This window comes from Pezoporus flaviventris, unplaced genomic scaffold (genome assembly GCF_033815535.1).
Source record: "Pezoporus flaviventris isolate CSIRO_AGI_PZ_B2104156 unplaced genomic scaffold, CSIRO_AGI_Pfla_v1 ptg000045l, whole genome shotgun sequence".
Taxonomy (NCBI): domain Eukaryota; kingdom Metazoa; phylum Chordata; class Aves; order Psittaciformes; family Psittacidae; genus Pezoporus; species Pezoporus flaviventris.
In genome coordinates this window covers 26,073,261-26,093,775 of record NW_026892593.1, presented here as the reverse complement: position 1 = coordinate 26,093,775, position 20,515 = coordinate 26,073,261, and the positions used below count along the sequence as shown (strand labels likewise).

Sequence of the window (20,515 nt, the reverse complement as noted above, 5' to 3'; positions counted from 1 at the left end):
GAAAATGCAACACTACATCTCTTGCTACACCTTAATGATTACAAAAATCAGGACAAAAATCTTTAGGATGAATAACTCATACAAAAAGAGTTATAAGAAAGCAGAGTGACTACACTGAAATGAGGAACTGTGTTATCAGCAACCGAAGTTCAAAAATATTGTAAAACTATCTATAAAAGAAATCTACCAAAAACCTTCTTCCTTACTCACTCCGAAATACTCAGCATTACATTTGCATGCCAATCAAGTTTAGGGGAACACAGCTACTATGTGGTATATGACAGCCACTATTTTTTTCCTTGAGATTCATTAAGAAATAACAATATGAAAATGGTTGAAATACCTGAAAGCTTGGTCTTTACTCACACAATGGCTCTCTGTGTACCCACCCCCCTGAGCTGGAAGACAGGGAGCAGAATGAAGCCCCCATAATCCAAGGGGAAATGGTTAATGATCTGCTACACTACTGAATCACACACAAGTCTATGGGGCCATATGGGATACATGCAAGGTGCCAAGAGAGGTAGTGGAAGTGCTCACCGAACCACCTTCCATCATTTATCAGCAGATCTGGCTAACTGGAGAGGTCCCGCTTAAGGGAAGACCTCATTCCTCTGTGCAACTACCTGAAAGGTGGGTGTTGATCAACTCTCTCAAGCAACAGGTCATAGGATAAGAGGAAATGGCCTCAAGTTGCACCAGGGGAGTTTTAGATTGACTATTCAAAAAACACTCAGCGTAAAAGATTGTCCAGCATTGGAACTGGCTGCCCAGGGAAGTGATTAAGTCACCATCCCTGGAGGTATTTAAAAGACATGCAGATGTGGTGCACAGTGCTACATTAATGTTGGACTTGATCTTAAATGACTTTTTTAACCTAAATGAGTCTATGATTCTAAAATAATAACCTTAATTTTTACTTACTATGAACGGAAGTATTCAAATATTTATATACATAACATGTCAATATTAACAGTGGTGACAAATTCAAATTGCTTAGTTACATTACCATAATCATACAGAACAGAAATGGAAACAAAGGAACATATCCTGTCAGAACACAAATTTTAGTTAATTTTAATTAAAACTAATTGTCTAATTGACTCGCAGGGTCTTAGAAAATTATCTCAAGACTCAGATTTATAAATATGCTATTTAAAAATACAGTTTACTGCTTCCTAAACAACCTGAATTAGATTTTTTTAAAGAACAAATGTAATTCACAATTCACTGCAGAGTTATAAACTATGGAATGCCTTCATAATTACTGAACTCTTCATCACATAAAATTGACAACCCCATATAGTGAAACCATCAAGTGAACACTCTGCAGCCAATATGCTCGAAGCTACGTATCAGAGCCAAATGAAATATTCAGGTAATCAGGAATCTCAAAATTAAATTAATACATCGGTGTATGTTGCAATCTGTATCTAAATGATATATGAAATGCTTATGCACCCGGACACCCAAAAGCAGGGAAATAGCTGACTTATACAAAGGTAAATCTAACTAGCTTGACGCCCAATGCCAACAACTGCGAGAGATTCAAGTTTTTCAGAGGTGAAAAGCACAATCTAAATTTATCCACATTCTGAAGCATTTGAGATGCCTTTAGCAAGCACCAGAAACAAAATCTATTAGATCAGAAGCAGCATTTAAAAAGCTCTTTTTTTCAAATACATTATTCCATTTGCAGCCAAATCAACATATGCAACAGAGCTAGTGAAATGGCTTTGGAAAAGCTATGAACTTAATTGCATCCTTGTTCTACATACATATTCATGGAAATCAATAGGATACTACATTGAAAAATGTCAGAGAACATCTGACGGGATATGGCCATTATGTGTTCTGTAGAATCTACTGGCAACATTGCCAAAGTACATACGTAGGTACCTCCACCTTCAAGCAGCTAAGACAGTAGGCTGCAAGGGGATACTCTTAGGAAAGGGTTTATGTATTGTTCGGGCACATAGAAATATAATATATGACAAGAATTTTATGTAGTAAAAGTAGCTGATAGAACAGTATTGAATAGCATTAACAGAACTGTAATTTTAGTGCTCTTACATTTCCAGGTCAGGTCTTTTCATCTTACTTGCAGTGAACAAACAGTACTTCGAGAGCTGTCCAATTAATGGAAGCTAAAAAGCGTAATTAATCTACTTTTCTGTGGACAAAATCAGATGTTATGTAAATGACTCCTCATCTTCAAAGTTGTCAGCAGATAAAGTTCATTAAAATCAGTTTTATGTCAGTGCCACTCCCCTGATGTCAGCTAAATTATTCCCAATGAATAGTTCCACATGTGTGATCAATGTCAGATCACACACGCTAATTTTCACAGCTAATCACAGTGGAAATCCATAATGCTTTCTCCTATCACTTTGTAGAAATTACAAAACCTGCAAAGGGTGCACTGTACTTTAAAGTTATGGCAAACACTAGATTTAACTTCTTTCCATTTTCAGCATCAACTGGAAGGTTTCACAGTAACACAAGCTTCAAGAGCAGAATTTTGAATTATAAAAGTCTGGTAAGATGGGAAAAAAGCTTTTAATGTATTTGAATGAGAAAGGGGAAGGACAATCTTGCAATAAACATGGCTACTTCTGCAGAAATTATTCCCTCTAATACATATATTTGCCTTTGGAATGGTACAAAAGAAGTCAGAGAAAACCATCATGAAATGCATTTGATGTAACATGTTATTCATTACTTTTTTTGTAAGAAGTAGAAAATGGGATTGAACTTAGTGGAACAAAGAACAAACCCTCCATAGAAGTACATTAGAATACAAAAAGAATATTCAAAATTCAGATTGACGACAGTTCCATTCCAAATGTAAAGCTAAGATTGAAAGAAAGTTCAGAAAAATGTTTCACAGGTCAGTGACTTCCCATTGCAGTTTCACACTGAAGTACCAGTTGTCCAAGAGCTGCACTGTCATAAAAACCCTGTCCCTGGGTGTTTCTGTAAATGGACACTACAAGTGCACATGAGTAACAGCCACCAGCAACCAGCAGGCTAGAAAGAGCAAATGTACATGCCAAGAAGGGTGTAAAAGTTGTGGAGATTTGTCACCCTAGTGCGTTTAAGGCATGAAGGAAGACCCAGAGTCTGCCGGGCATGCATACTGCCACCAGTGCCAACAAAGGGCTGCACAACTCAGACCACATCCAAGGCGTCAGTGGCAGCTGTGTGCTTTCAGAGGCACCAGCACTGCCTGCGCTGCTGAGGAAACCAGGGACCTTGTGAGGGACTCTGCACACCTGCCTGCAAGGCACTGCAATACCAGTGCAGATCTCCCTTGTGATTAAAGAGCTGGTCTGGCCTCCACTCAGGTGACTGTGAGTGGCTGTGTGTGACAGTGTACCCACAGGCGTGAGAACAGTGGGAGGGAATAAGCAAATGCCCCATCCGAACTGTTATCTGCTTTTAATAACACTGGATTGATTCTATTCATAATAAAAGCTTAATTAATAGAAGTTGTTCTAATAAATTTTCAACGGGATCTGTCTCTCCCTAACTCCTTAACTCAGGGAAAAGAGAATTTACAAGCACATTTAGATGCTTTAAATGAGATCAGGACCCCGTCTCCTCTACACCCTGACGTGAATTACAATACCTGCAGAATAATGTATTTTTTAACACGTGTGGTTTTGTTCTTCATATGATTTATGCTGTATTTGAAAATATACCTAAAAAAATCCTTTATTAAGACCTTTCTCAAGAAGGAAAGGTACTACAAACTCTAAGACATTATCAGCTCAGATCTTGTGTCTGATGCATGAAGGGACACCTTTAGGCTCACCAAATGCCAGATTACTGTGGATTCTGCAATTCTGACTTGAAGTGCAACGCAATTTGTACCCATACACACTGCCAAAATCTTCAATAACTGTTAGAAGCAAAATATACTTTTAAATGTCCTTCAGCAGTAAAATCCTGCAAAACAACTCACCATGAGCTCCACTATTGCTCCACTTAAAAAATAAAAAAATTAAATAAAGAAACAACCAAAGTAACTCATATTACATACACCTCATTGCCTCATTGCTAAATCCTCTATGAAGTCTGAACTGGCAACACTCCTAAGAATTTTATTTGTCAATATATTACTTTTTCTAAGTAATTAACAACCTTTAAGTGATATTAAAACACAAGTGTGCTATACATTATATTTACAAAACAATATATCAAATATAAACAAAATAAGTTGCTTAATCGCTGTATCAATGTTTTATTGTTAAAAGGGGGACGGGTGTCTTCTTTCAGATAAATAACACTGATCTTCTAACTCAAAGTAGCAACTGTCATATAGGCTTAAGAGGAGGTAATAAGGTATTGACATCAAAGTTGTACACAGCTAGAACACGAGACATTAAGTCAGAGAGTGTTACAAAGAGAATGTATCATTTGCTGATACCATTTTCAGGATTAATCCTTTGCAGTCAGCAACATACATAAGTACATTGGTTTAAACAAAAAGTAAAGACTTGTATTTATTAGAAATTCCTAAATGGCTTCAAATAGAAATATTATATAAAGAACAGTTATTCATCTGCCACCAGAATCATGTATTTCTTGAAAGAAAATTCCTTGTACCATGCATTTAAAGGAGGAGCTGGGGCGTTCAATCAAGAAGACACCAAGATATTCCTGTGCTTTCCACACATGCCTTAATGTTTTTAACTACAGCATTTTCACTTTCAGTCTTTCACCAGGTTTCTTTACCTGCTTAATGGACCTTATTATTGCTATTCATACAAAGTATGTTTGTACAGCAGCCTGGTCCTGAGTGACACACAGAGTGTTTCCTCAATTAAAATTAATTTGTAACGTTCACATAATCCTAATGAATCATCTTCGTGATAGAAATAATTTGCAACAGTATCTCAGAATAATATTTTCTCCTCTAATTAGCAGAAAGAGAACTTTTCTTCCTCACTTTCCAGTAAGCAGGAAGAAAAAAGAAGCAAAGAATCATTTTTTCAGATGCATGGCATAGAAATGTTATTTTTAACAGAGGGAAAAAAAAATAAAAATGAGCCATTCTCTGCATAACTGCAAACTGACTTTTTTTTCCTTGTACATGATTATCACTTTTCATTCATTTCACACAGGTACTCCTAAAGCTTTTCCCAACTGGCACCACTTTAACTTTCAAACGTTCTTAGCCTGGTTTTCAAAATGACAGTTGAGCTGTCAACTCTTAGTTGGTTCAGCAAAACACACGCCATTCTCAGGACAAGTACTTTTTCCTCCTGCTGCCTACATGTATGCATTCTTTCTTGGAAAAAAATAAATAATGGCTGATTTTCTCTGGAAAAGAAAAAGAACTTGTCTTAAAAAGACGGTATTGTAGAAGAAAAGGAGGCATTTCCTTACCCAACTTCTATGCCAATTACCAAGCTGTGCAGCTTACAGCTCTCACTTGTTGGAAGCTAGCACCTGCCAACTGTCACTAAACCAAGATTAAAAAGAGACACAGTAATGTTTATACACACTTCTGCAGTCAGGATTAACAAACAAAACCCCCACTATTTGCAACTGTCTATAAAAACATAAGAGAATATTTCTAAAAGTCTGCAACAAAGATGTCTGCTTTTATATCATATTGAACTGAGAAAAGATTTAAACCCAAAGCTCTAGACGAGCAATTTAAGAAACTGATCTATAAAGGATTCCTTCATTGCTTTCAGCTGTCTTCTGAGGCAGCCTTCTAGGTTTGACTGACTGAAAAACAAGAATACAGATGTTCCTACTCATCTACGTGCAATAATGCAAAACTCTGCAACTAAAAAGCCCACCCTTGTAAGTGTCCCTTTCTTCCTACAAACTAACTGAAATGCAAACCAAAATTAATTGACAGACTATGATTCATCCCTCAAAAGTGGTCTAATTATACACAGTAAGTCACAATTGCAAGCAAAAAAGTATGTATTATGCTATGAAGTATATTGTTGAAAATATAACAACTCAACTACAAATACTTTAAAAACTGGGTGGTTTGTGCATGCAAAACTGAAAGGTTTTAAAAAACACAGTCCATAGTTTCAGTATATTTAATCATCAAGCAGTTTCTGGGATTGTTTGGCCTGAATTAAATTTTCAGATTTTTCTAATAAATCTTCACATAATGATTAAAAATAATAATCCTGCTATATTAATTTGCATCTTTGATCTGATTATATGTTCCTGTACTCCCTACAAGAAAATGTGTCCTTTTCAGGTATCACAGTCATCTTTATCTTTCTATATATTTTTTAGGGTTTTTTAAGAGACAGCAGGCTTACAGTTCAAATTCTTAATTATGTATCAGATTTCCATATTATGTCCTGGGATCAGCTGAACCCATAATTCTGGCCTGGCAAACTTTCTGGATGCTGCTGATCTAAAGTCACTATTCAATTCACAGCAAGCATGTTCACCTAGTCAGTTCCTCTAGTCTTGAGTGCCTTTGATGTAAGCAAAGTCTGAAAGACAACTACCTCTAAGCAGGCAGATAATTTCACAGGTAATTCTGTTCCAAATTAAAAAAATCTTGAAGGGCCTAAGATGACAACTGCAGAAACACAAAAACTGGCTGCACTCCTACTACCTGCTGAAATCTGTTTAAGATGACTTTGTTTTTGAGACACAGTAAACTTATTAATGGTCCTAATAAAGACTAGGAGCACAATCAGACTATTTTACATCATTCATGTGAATTTAAGCTCATGCAGACAATTTTAGACTCTACAGAACAGGCTAGGCAAATTAAGACATGTGTTTTCACACTCATTAACTATTACCTCGTCTGACCCAGCTTCCCATCGTTGCTTACCCCTAGAAGTGAGATCAAGTTTACTCGGGCAGTTCTCCACAGATCACCAAGAGAACTTCCAGGGAAGATGAGAGAATAACCCAGGATGAAAGCCAGGCTTCCGATTTTTAATGGGCCATGAATTCAGAGGCAAGCATGAGCACAAACAATACTAATGCATTCAGCAACATTAAATTGTGCCAGGAAGACTAAATAACATTTAGAAATATTACCCAAAGGCACACACTGGCATTTTTCATGTGTACTAAACAGATTCCCAGGCAAAAGTCCTATAGAAGAGAATTAATGAAGTCAGGATGAAAAAGAAACCTGCTGTATATTAACAGACATAAAGCCATAAACTTAAATACACTTTTTATACAAGTGCTCAGCAACATCCTGAAGGACTGTTCCATAGAAGCACAAGTGTCTGTGTTCTGCAAGGTTACTCCAAACACCTAAGTATCATTATTCTATATTGCTGGTTAATGTCTTCAGCCACAGAGTGCTCAGTCCAGCCCAAACTTGCATCTGGATGATAAAGGTTAAGGCCTCATGCTAACAGCTAATAAAAAGCCCTCTCATTTAAATCCACTTATGTTTAATTCTGAAAATACCTCACTGAATTTTGTGTTCTATGTTTCTGTGTTCAAAACTTTCAGATGAGTAAGACAAAGTGACAAGCAAAAAATTACTGGGAACATGTACTTGATTCTCCTGGAGGAGGCAACAATTTTAGCTCCTGGACTCTCTGGAATGATGACCTATGTTTTATGAAGGTAAACTGATGGTAAAACAAAATTTCCAAAATTTAGTTTATTAGCTATACACATAAACACATTTCCCTTTGTATTATTTTGTTATCTTAGATTACAATGTCTCAAAGTCAAACCACTGAATAACTTCTCTTTGGCTGCTTGCACAACCCATTAAACAGCGCAGTATCTAGCTAGCACCCACACAACAAATGTTTTTCCCTTTTATAAGAGAGACTCAGTGTCTATAAAAAAGGATTAATACCTCATTAACCACAAAAAAAAAAAAAAATCCTTTAAAAATGGGCCAAGAATATACCACATGTTTGGAGTGCTTTAGTTTTGACAGTCACAAACAAATATCAAAACAGTTCTACCTAGAAGTGTGCTGACCTGAGCAAAGGGCTGTCTAGAGACAGTTGACAAACCACTGAAATTAAAGTTATATTTTAGGTGCTTCATATCCTTCACCGTGCTTATATAAATCCACCAGTTTTTCTTTAAGCTCATGGGCAAAGAATGTCTGAAAGCTAATCAGTTCTGTAACGTAAGATAACATAGGTGCTTTGAATGTATTAAATAATAACACAAAAGTAAATTGTGACATGCTCTCATTGGTATATTAGAATTTTTGACAGTGGCCAAAAAAGCACATACATTCCTTCCACATTTTCCTTTCTTCTCTCATCACGGCAATACCAGTACATATCAGCATAGATGTGGAAAAAGAGTGCTTGGTGTGAAGTGGGGTTTGTTATGTTTTTTTGTGTCTTTGGTTTTTTTTTAAAAACAAAACCAAACAAAAACCCCACACATGGAACACCTTAGTGACTATTTGAAGGCTTTATCTAATCATTGTCAATTTAAATATTGAGAGTTAGCAACATTGCCAAGGATAAGGTCAGCTAACAAACAGCTAAAAAATAGCAGGCAACAAAAGCTTGCTATATGGTTGTAAATAAAATTCAGGCAACACGTAAGTATATGGCAATAGTCTGAAGCATGGCTCTTTCAGAGTCATCCTAGTTAAAAAAAGAAAGCCTAAGCCTCTCTGCTTCCTTCTTGTATATGCATAGGCAGTCTGAATTATATGAAGCTCTATGACTTCAGACACAAATGTCACATTGGACTGGAGTTAATCATTCCAAAGAAAAAAGTCTTTATATCTTTTGAACACTTCAAATAAGATCTCACAAAATGAGACAAACCAGGTTTTATGGTTCAGCCACATTTAAGACTGGGTCAGCTGGTCTGTACAGAACCCACAGAATGTATTACAATAAAAGAATGTGAGCGGAAATGGGAACAGCTGTGCTTTATCACAAACCTGGGGCTGCTCTAACTACAAAACTTTCTTTATGCCCTTAAGTTTCTGTAAGACCGCCATTCTGAACAGCAAATTCAAAACTCCCGTTTCCACAAAACCAAACACTTGGTTTAGTTGGATTTATCTTTTTCTGCATCTCACCTATATATATAAGTACAACCTAATCTTTCCTCTTCAGACTTTCCTACATGCCCCCAAAATCACATTCTGCAATCACACAGCCTAATAAATGAACCTGTAAATTGCTGGTAATGAAAATGCAATTGAGTCTTTTTCATTCAAAACCCTTTAGTCATCTCAAGTGTTCTTAGTTAATAAAATACAGATAGCCATCACATTAAAAACAAAAAGGCATTTAATATTTTTTTGACAATTATCCACTCCACTGTCACAGAGGAAGAGTTTGCACTGGTTTTGCTCCTGATTCTTATTCAATATGATTTTATCCAAGAAGAGGAACAGATACTTCAGTTCAAGAAAATCCCTCAAGTAATGACTCATGTTTGCATATATTGGGGAAGGTCTCCAGAAGAATAAAAAGCCCATTACCAAGTAAGTATACTTTATTTTTCTTGTTAATGTCATTAATACCATGCAAATAACACAAAGTACTATTTACAGTGACATTTTAATCATGCAATTAATAACTTCTAAACTCATTTCTTAAAAATCTCTCTACTTGAGATTATCTGCTTCCCTTCCTTCCATTATTTTTGGGGTATTTCTTTTTCAGACCTTGATCTTCAGACGAATGTAAGTGCAATGCAGAAAAATAAAACACCATGCATATAGATATGTTTGTGTACATATGCAAAAAAAAAAATTAATGTAATGGTGACTGAATTAGGCCAGATCAATGTGTCAAATGACATTGTATTTTTTCCATTATGCATTTTTTACTATTTTAATTAGTTTTTATTGATGACTTCCAGATTCTTATTTTATAAATACCAGCTCTTAATACTATGCTTAAACAGATTATAACTTTTTATAAAAAGACAAGATAAATTAGTTGTGATAGAAATTATTCACCATATACTGCAATTTTTCAATTAATGAATCAGTAAGTGTTGCAAAAATCTACTTTTCAATGGGGCAGATCAACAACAAGAAATGAAAAAGGCAATGAACTATGTTGATGAGCCAAAACTCATTCAGCATTCGCTCCATAACTCTGAGGATAAGCCTTTTCTCCTACACTGACCTAAAAATCCCCCCAAACAAACAAAAAAACCACCCAAAACAAAACAAACCAAAAAAAACCAAACCAAAACACACACAAAAACCCAAAACAAACAAAACCAAAAGAACCCCACCACCACAAAACCAAAGTATCCATCTGACAAAACCTAATGCAAAACTACAATGGAAGATGTTTAAACAAAGTATGACTGATCCATCACCCCAACTGTTCAGAACCCAAGTCAGCTTAGCACTATTCCACTAGTTATTCTTTAATGGTTGGTTTTTTTTTTCCAATAGCTGGCACAGTTCTGATGTGTTCTATAAAGAGTCAAGAAAAAAATTAAAGCAATCTGAAAGAAATCCATACATAATTTTTTAAGCTCAGATAATGCTGAACTTTCACATTAATCTGTCTTTAGTTCATGATTTTCCAAAACAACCCAGGACAGTCAAGCTGCAGTATAATTTCCCATTGTAATGGCCTGATTCTGCCTTCTCCAGGAATATCACTGCTACATCTAGTGTCAGTGGAAGAACTGGATATTTTTTTAAAACATGAATATGTTAAATAAATTTTGAAAAATTACAGGGTCAGGAAAAGTCAGAGGGGAAAATGTATAATAACACGCAGGAGCAAAGAGAGCTAAGAAAGTGAAAAGAAGCAGGGGAAAAGGAGCATTTCACAGTTTCTGGCTTCCCAAGATCTATTTTAACAGCAGCTGGTGTCCCTTGGAGCTCCTTTATAGTGAAAATCTGTACTGGAAACTGTTCAATATTCTAAAGTTCATTTTTATGAAAGACCTAAACTGTAGACAGCTGATGAAAGGAGAGCTGGGCTTCTGGCAATAGTACAAAAAGACTGATGGCCTTATTTGTCACAAGAAATATAGAACACAGAAAATGTATATTTCTGTCTGCTGTCATTTATCTTAATCTTCATTATTCTCTTTTTGCTTTGATCAAAAATGTTCATAGTGAAAAAATGTAATACTTTAGCTGAAAGTCTTACTGGCAACAGCAGTGAATCTTCTAACTTCTAGAAACAGCAAGCCTTATCAACAGGCAAGTTATTCTACCAGGCACTTTTAGAAGTTCACTAATAATGGCTGGTAAAGGAAGATACAGTTTTGATCTTCAACATAGAGACATTCAATTGCTTTTCAACAGTATTTTATGTCTAACTAGTGAGTAGCTGGCAAGACAACTGACTGCCTTTATTGAAACAAAGTCAGCTTTATTTCAGGTTTCAAAGAAAGCATACTAGTTGGAAATCCAGCTATCCAGAAGGAAGTCTTCATTAAGTCTTCATTATTTAGGGTAAAGGCTACTTCTATTTTCTCACGCAAGATGCAAAGTAAATTATTTTACTTCTCCTAAACTGTGATTAGGCTTGAACATGGAAAGCCTGAAGGACAGAGAGTATATAAACAAAACTATACTTGAAAGGTGAATTTATTATATCAATAGAATCAGATAGCTTTTAAAAGAATGATGTATCCATCACTGCATCAGCTATAACCTGAATTAAAAACAGGCATTCCCAAAAGTCATTGGGTTTAAAGAACATAGAAATTTAAAATTAGAAAGACTTATTTCCCAGTTGTGATAAAACCAAAATTCCCCGTCTCACTGCAGCTGACATGTTAGAGCCATCACTCTCCTGTTGTCCCATCACTCTGCTCCAGACAGGACACCTAGTTATCTCCCTCATTCAGCAAACACTGATAATTCCCAGAAAGATTAGCACCTTAACCAGGTACAACATTGAGGCAACATTAACAGCCTGTTCACTTACCAACATCCAGTGTATGTTTTAAATACTTACATTCAGATTAAGTGTGTGAGATTTTGTTTGGAAAATGTTACATAATGTAAATCAGCTGTATTAATAAAAGGGATCCTCTCTTCTAATGAAACTGAAGAGGCATCATTACTGAAGTACTGCAACGCATTACAACCTACCCACATTAACTGACCAAACTACTGAATCCTGCTATTATCTCCCATAAAATAGACTTATAATACAACATCAAGCCTACCTAATGCACAAAGCAAACCTAGTGGTGCATTTAAATACAATTACCAATGAAAACTACAAAAAATACTAATGCAATCTCTAACATTAAATATTTTATTCAGGCACTAAATATTTTGTCTGCTGGCACAGCTACCCTTCCCCTTTCAGGAAGTACTGTTCAGATTGTATATTGATGTTTCTCCCTTTTAGAGAATGACAGGAAAATGTCATAGGATAATCCATGTTGTAAGGGATGTCAGGAGGTTTTGTAGCCCAATATCCTGCTTAAAACAGGGGCAGCTAAGACATCGGATCAGTTGAGCCAGGGGTTTTATCGATTTGAGACATGAAAACTTCTAAAAGAGAAACTGCACAAGTTCTCTGACCAACCATTTCCAATGTTTGACTGTACATATCAACATCTTGCCTTGATTTTTACAAATTAAATTTAGCAGTTGTTAAGCTGAAGTGCATTACTCAAATTTATGGGTAGGAAAAACAATTTCCTGCAGAAACTAATACATGCCTCACATCTTTGAATACTGGCTTGACCAGGAATCAACAGCAACTTACAGTTACACTTGTGTTCGACTATTTTGCTAAACTGTAGAAAATTGAATTGTCTATTGTAAAGCAGGATGTTTCCAATAAAACTATAAAAAGAACATGCACCCCATGACTAAATCATGATCTTTGTGCTACAGGTTAACCTTTTCTATGGTAACAACACATAATCTGGCCACTATGTGTCAATTATAAAAGCATTACATTAATAAAAGCAAAGAACCGGTCAAACGTGTATTTATATTTCTTCATTTCAAACTGCACTGTTCATATGACATCTTAAGAAGATTCTACAGATACGAAAATGTTTTTACACACTGTCTCACATTAATTTTAATATTCAGTCTGTGGTACAAACCATAGCTCGTCTGTGACCCTCATTTCAGACATGACAGCTACTAAGCTGTTGCAGATTGTATGTATTTTTATCACATCAAAAGGACTACCTTATACAAACCAAATACTATGTTGCAGTGGTAACTCCAACAGTCACAGTTGCATTCAGATCTCAATTCAGTGAGAGGCTTACATATTTTTGCAAGTATTTCTCTAAAATAGCTGTAACAAAACCTTAAATAAAATGGAAAAAAAAAAACAAAACAAAAACACCCCCCCCCAAAAAAAAAACCAAACAAAAAACAACACCCCAAGTTATAAACCAAAGCAAACCCAAATCATCTGTTATTTTATTTACCAGCCTAGAACCTTCCAAAACTAAGCAGAGCTAAGGAAAAACATAGTATATGCTCCAGTCAGAATTGCTGATGTCCCTTCATAATTAGGACTATTTATGTTGCTCAGCATTTCTAATGTTTATTACTACTTACAACTTTGGCAAAGTCAGTGTCCTGTCTGTCCTTGCTTTCTGCCAACATATCTATAGAAACACAAATTCATTTTCTTTTTTTCATTTTCAAACTTTAAAAGTCAATTTAAAAAAAATTTTTTTTTTTTTAAATTTGAGTTCAAATTTTTTAAAAGGAGCAATGGAGGAAAGACACATCAATTTTTTCTTCTTTCCTCAAATGCATCTTTTTACTTCAAAAACTTCAGTGACTATGGTTTGAAGCTGTTAGTATAGCCAAGCTTTGAGTTAACACTATGCTGTTTACTGTGTCTCTAAAACTGTACCAAAACCTAACCAACTTCTTAGAAGAAACTCCTGTGTTCCTTCATTGCAGAAGAACAAAAGCCACTTTACAGTCTATCAAGAGTGAGACCAATGTCAGGTAAAAGCACAGTAAAACTGACTGGAGATGGGAAAGACAATAGACTGGACAGATATGGCAAATCAAGACAAGAGAACTGGGAATAAAGAAAAATAAATGGAAGAAAGGCTGCTGAAAAGGCAAAAAGCAAGGAGAAATGGGACTGGCTGCGACAAGAAGCTAAGACAAATTTGGAATAGTCAAGACCATGAACACCTAAAAAATGAAGACTGAGGCTGGCTACAGGTGGATAAGGATGCATATAAAGCATATAAAGTGAAAAGGACTGTGCTTGCAGAAGAGTGGCAAAAGAGTCCTCATTTACCACGATACATTTTCTCTAAAACCTAAAGAGTAGAAAGGACTTGAGTCTGTCACCACTTTTTTGCTATTAGAAGTACCTGTGCATATGCACTACAAACGATGCCATTCTGCTCTACCCCTGGTTTATAAAAGGGACCGCATGCTCATAATGCCATCACTCCAAGCTAAAAGTTCAAGAGCTTTTGCAAAGGAGTCAGCTTTTCCAATCCTGTTGATAGCCACTGTGGGTCCAATACAGCAACACAAGAAGAAATTTACTTTGAGAGTTGAAAATTTTCTGTTTTCTTGGTTTGTTTGGGTTTGTTTTTTTTTTTTTTTTTTTATTTCCCTTAAGTTTAATTTTCTAGGTTTTAAGAAAATACATAGGGACATGTACATGCATTTTACCCCACAGACAACATGAAAGAATATTATTAAAGTTACTAAATCAACCACTCAAAAGTTATAAAACAACAAACACCATTGTCTGTGTAACCATAATTCACTTCCCTTGAGTATGTCCATTTTTATACACTATTGAAGTAAACATACACTGCTTCTTCAAACTTACCTCTCCTCATTTAGTGCATGGGATGAGCATGCACAGAAGATGATACAGAACCTAATGCAGGTAGGACTCTTGTCTTGCCTACTGAAGAACAGGAATATGTGTAGTGAATGAGGCAGGGCTTGCAGAAGGTAAAAGGGACAGGAGCTCTGTAATATGTCACAATGATTCAAGTCCTCCCTTCTGTGGCTTCCCCCATTCTTCTTACTGTCATGCACAGCATTTAACCCAAAATTTCCCTAGTTTAACTATGAATTAACTGCGAATTTCTCTTTCTCCCACCTATTCTGCAGATAAATTCACAGATGTGTGGAGTACTCAGGATTTACTAAAAGCAGTGGCAGTTGTAATTTGAGCAATCATATTTACAAGACTTGTCGAAATTTCAGATTGGATACCAAAAACGAATTAATACTTTTCACCTAACCCTCTTTGTTCCTCTGTTCACTATCTGTAAAAGTCTTGCCTCATCTTAGATAGCGTTTGGTAAACTAATGATTATTTGCAAGGCATTCTGATCACACGATGATAAGTGCTTTAGCAAAGCCCATACAAATGTTATCAGTTCTATCTTCAAAGCAGAGCTGAGTGGCGTGGTGTAAATAAATTATGGGCTCACACAGTGATCAATGAAAACTACTGAATTGTGTTAAGTGAGCTCCATCCATCCCATGCACTGAATGAGACAGGGCTCCTGTAGAAAAAAGATGTTACGTGATCATGTAGTTAAGACTGTATCAGAAAAACATGCTCAAAAAGTCATTTCAAAGGTACTTGATTTAACAGAATCTTACATCAAGTAAGTTCTTTGCATTATCATGCAGCCAGGTTGAGGTTGCATTACATTTTGATGTCTATCAGAAGTAAAACTGGAAATCTCTTGTTGGTTTAGAACAGCACTGCAGACAATACAAACATGGACAAGGACAGGAGTATTTTGTTTAGCTGCTTATTTTTATTTTTTGCAAAATTTAAGGATGGAAAAGGTGCATTTTGATGCAAAGTCAACTATCACTAAACACAAATACGAAAATTAAGCAACTGATGCTGATAATACACATTCAAATGTAAAGAAACAAACAAAAGCTCCATACTACCAACAGGATCCTGCAACATTACTTAGTTATTTAAGAAAATCTGGTCAATTATTAATATTTATACAATGTGGGCAAAAGATCATCCTTTTACAGGGATTGGTACAGTAATTGCACTACAAGAGCTACATTTAAAAGTTACTAATTGCAGAAGAGAAAGGAACTGAGACTTTTTATAACTTTAGGTTATTTCAGAAAGCTCTCCCCAGCTCTTACGCAATTTCAAGTTATGTTCATTGTTTTTTACTGGTTTAAAAGTAATTTTATACAAAAGACCAATACCAAGTAAAGTGTATTTTTTAACACCTCCTTTGATAGAGCCACCTCTGCACAGGTGGCTGCAATTTTAGGTTTGTTTTTATGTTTTGTTTTTTATTTTTTTTTTTTTTGCCTAACTTGTACACACCAGTAATTACATACTGGTTTATTTTAAAATCCTGGAAGACCCCTTTAAATATTTTTTTTCATGTGTTTTAATGCAATAACCACTGAAAACACTGGTAGCTCATAGGTCATAGTTTACTTTCATTACTAAATGGAGCATACTTGATTAACTGCACAGATTATCTCTGGTAGGTCTTATAAGCAGAGTTAAACAGCACTTCATAGAGAGGATGGAACTGCTGAAGAGCCCCTCACTAAGTTCGCATCTGAGGCACAGCATCCCGGGCTCGCCCAGTCCCTCCAGGTGATTTTTTTTGGCAGAGCCCAGGCACGACAGCGTCTGCAAGTGGTATTTCTGTTCTCACCAGCAGGTGTTAGTACAGCAGCTCTGAATTATTGCCGTTTACGGGAAAGTGACATAGACAAGGAGCGCATTTTACAAGGGGAAAACAAAGTGAAATGCTGTTATTGCTACTCCAAGAAGGTGTAGTGAAAAAACCCCAAACTATCCCTTTCTAGCTGATCACCATTAGATACACTCCAAATGCGAAGCAGAGGAACCTGGCTGCCTCTGGGCGTGATGCTCTAGCAGACAACCCGCACAGCAACAGCGCTCCTGAAACGGTGCGCTGGAAGAACGCGGTACCGATACATCTTTCCACACGCTGCCAAAACGCATAGGTGCGCCAGCAGGAACCAAAGACACCGGGAACACGGTTTTTTTCTTGCAGCCCCTCCCGCGGCCGGCGGAACTCGGCAGCCCGCGGCTCCCCCCGCCAAACGCGCGGCGGCGAGGGGGCCGCATTTGCGAGAGGATTATCCAAGGAAGACGTCCCACTTTCTGCAGCCCGGCTCGGGGCGGGCGGGGGGGAACGACATGACACGACACGAGTAATCCCGACTGCAGTGTGCAGGCGCCCCGGGAGGGGGCAGCTCCCCACCAGCACCACCACCAGCACCACCACCAGCACCACCACCAGCACCACCACCAGCACCACCACCAACCTCCGCGTAACAGCCGCCCCCAGCCGCCTCACCGGAGCGGGGCCCCCCGCCCAGGCCCGGTACCTCCCGCTGGCCGTGAGTGGGGAACTCGGGGCACTCCCGCGCCGAGCCGCGGAGCGAGGGGCCGCGCCGCCCGCAGCCCCCCCATCGCCACCACCTGCCTTACCACCGATAAGTTCACTCACCGCCGCTGCGAGGCCCCCTCCCCGGGACCACCTGGGGTTGCCCTCTCCCCTCACAGGAGGAGGCAGCACCGCTGCGGTTCTTTACTCGCGCTTTAGAGCGGGACCCCGCTGCGCAAAGCGCGGGGGAGGGAGTGGGGAGAGACACGCCGCTGCGGAGCGAGCCAAGCCGAGCTGTGCTGTGCTATGCTGTGCTATGCTGTGCTATGCTGTGCTATGCTATGCTATGCTATACCGTACCGTACCGTACCTGTCAGCGCTGCCGCGCAGCCGGGCTGTCACCCCGCGGCGCCCCGCCTCGGCCGCGCACACCTGGGCTGGGCTCCGCACGGCAAGGTAAGGCACCGCGCTGCCTGACAGCCGCTCGCGCGCGCCTCGCCCCCCCCTCCTCTTCCCCCGCCGCGCGCGCAGGGCCGCCGGGGCCGAGCGGGGCGCGGGGAGCGGCGGCGGCTGATTGGGCAGGGGTGATGTCACTCGTGCGCGCGCGCGAGCGAGCGCGGCCCCGAGGGGAGCCGTGACGGGAGAGGTGAGGGGGGGATGAGGGGAGCGGGAGCAGGTGAGGGGCAGCGCTGCGGTGCCAGCGAGCGGGGCCGCGGGGGGCTGAGCGGGCGGTGAAGGGGAGCCCCAGGCGGCAGCCCTGGCTGCAGGGAGTGCGCGGTTTTAGGGGACTGGGGGTACGGGACGGGCGGTCCCGTACCACAGGGTGAGGGTGAGCAGCGAGGGCGTTCGGCACCCCCCGCCTCGGGTGTCCCGGTAGCTGACAGACCGCAGGTAGTACAGCACCCGGCGCTGTCCAGTGAGCATGTGCAGCGCGGCTGTCACATACACACAGGCGCACGCCCATAGGCACGGTGCGCCCTGCACATGCCCAAAATGGGGGGGGGGGGGAAGCACGAAAAGAAGCTGCTGCCCGTACCCCAGCCGTGTCCCTCAGCTGCTCCCGCACCCACTGTCCGCAAAACAAGAGGTGGAGGCGAGATGACTTCAGTGGTGGTCGGGACCCTCGGGAGATGTGCCGGGTAATACCAGGTCCAAACTGTCAGTTAACACCCTCCTCCCAAGTGAGGGGAATGATTTTGAAATTATAGGATTCTTCTTAATTTCTTTTCTGGATTTTGCATCTTCTGTGCCGGGTGATAATTCTTCCTCACTACCACAAAGGCTAGATAGTTATTTTTAAAGCATCAGCCCAAGTCCTGTGGCATTTTCCACTTTGTAAATTGCTGCAGAATTCAAAATTCCCGGAGGGAAAAGAAGACAAAAGGGCTGTGTAAGTGCACAGGCAGGAAGGTGCCCTGTCCCAAAATAAGTATGGGGCTTGGAGCATAGCTGCTTGTAGGAAAGCAAACGGGGCCACAGTGGGGAAATGACTCACTGAAGAGTCACGAGCTGCAGGAAGGTCTGATGAGGGATGGAACATGGATCCCACAAAACTGTGAGACATGAGTTCCCACCATACATGAAACACAACTTTTGGGGGGAGCAGGGACTGCAACCATGATATTTTATATTTACAGAGAGTGACGGATGACACATAGTCACTAGCTGGCAGAGCACACATAACACTTGACTAGGTTATGCTACCTGCACAGCAGTAACGACTCGAGAATAGAAAGCTTCAGCTAGTCTGAGGCCCTCAGCCTGATGGCTTGAGGCCGCTTGTTGCTCCATGATCAATTCTTTATGTTGGAAGTAATGCCAAAGCACATATATTTTCCCATATGAGAAATCAGATCTCTGGAATGGGAGGCATCTGGAGGACTGGGGATTTTTTCAGCAACTTGAGGTAAGGAGGGGCAGAGGGAAGTCAGAACTGCTTCACTTGTAGCTGTCATCTCAGGTTGTTCTTTCATGTCTGAAAGGATTTGACCTTGCCCCTCTAAAACACAAGATACCACTGACCTTATGGCTTTACAGTCTGCAGACTGTAGCAAATACCCTTATGTCAATTACAGTGAGATCTTACACTCACAAACATATGGGTCAGAAGCTTGTTCAAGGATAAAAAAGATAGTTCATAAAAAAAAACCAATAGATTCTCATTTAATCATGCCAGAGTTGGAGATTTAGGCTTGGGTCTTTAATTCCTGCATCTTAAGCCAATACTGAGCATTGTATGTGTACTCAAACATGCCGAGAGAAAAGCTGTCACTGTGAGTGTGCTGTCAAAGCAGCAGGGATGGAGGCTGCATGCCAGTGAGAAAACTGGGTGATACCAAAGGTGCAGAAAAAATGGGAAATAAAGACTGAATAGCAGAGTTTATTAAGGTAAACAGGTTAGCTTATACAGGGTAGTTTTAGATTTAATATCAGGAAGGAATTCTTCATAGGGTGGTGAGACATTGGCACAGGTTGCCCAGAGAAGCTGTGGATGCCCCATCCCTGGAAGTGTTCAAGGCCAGGCTGGACAGGGCTTTGAGCAACCTGGTCTAGTGGAAGGTGTCCCTGCCTGTGGCAGGGGGCTGGAACGAGATGATCTTTAAGGTCCCTTCCAACCCAAACCATTCTGTGATTCTGTGGTATGGACAAATCGTATATAGTAACAGAAGGCATTTGAAATATTTGTGAGCTTTGAAACTCTGTCACAGACTTCACCTGAACTGCGGTTTTTAAACACCTTAACGGCTTTCTTACAGTGAGGATCACATAAACATTTGAGCTCCTGGCGGAGTTTAGAACAGTCTTAGCGCTGCTGTGCATGACGTTCAGTTCCAGAATGGCCTCAGGCTGCATTTTGCAGCTAGAAGCACTAAAAACCTGAAAGTAAGCTTCAGGATGGTTTGCTGAAGGGAATGCTAGGCTGCTTGGTATGTCCCCTGAGATGTACAGCACAGACATCTGTATACCGCCATGGGGTGTTTAATATTTGGGATACTCTCTGAAGGATGTTATTTCCTAACATTCAGTAATTTCAGTTCCAATTTCATTGCCAGAAGTTAAGATGGCTGTCATACATATTTTGAGGCAGGGTAATTTTTTCTTAAATGTACCAGTGGGTGTCTCTGCACTGCACAGAACATCCCTGCCTCTCCCTTTGCTTGATTCAAACATCCTTCACTAAAGCCAGGGAGTCAGCAAAGCCAAACAGGAAAAGAAAACAGAAGCAGAGTGC

General features: G+C 39.5%; 1 protein-coding gene across 1 annotated transcript in view; it reads right to left on the bottom strand.

Moving 5' to 3' along the window:
- The window catches only part of CNTN1 (contactin 1), a 239,818-nt gene extending 222,030 nt beyond the window's left edge, over positions 1-17,788 (bottom strand). The window contains exon 1 of the mRNA XM_061467767.1: positions 17,654-17,788. The gene's annotated coding sequence lies outside the window, so the exon portion shown is untranslated. The remainder of the gene's footprint in view (positions 1-17,653) is intronic.
- Between the last annotated feature and the right edge of the window lie 2,727 nt (positions 17,789-20,515).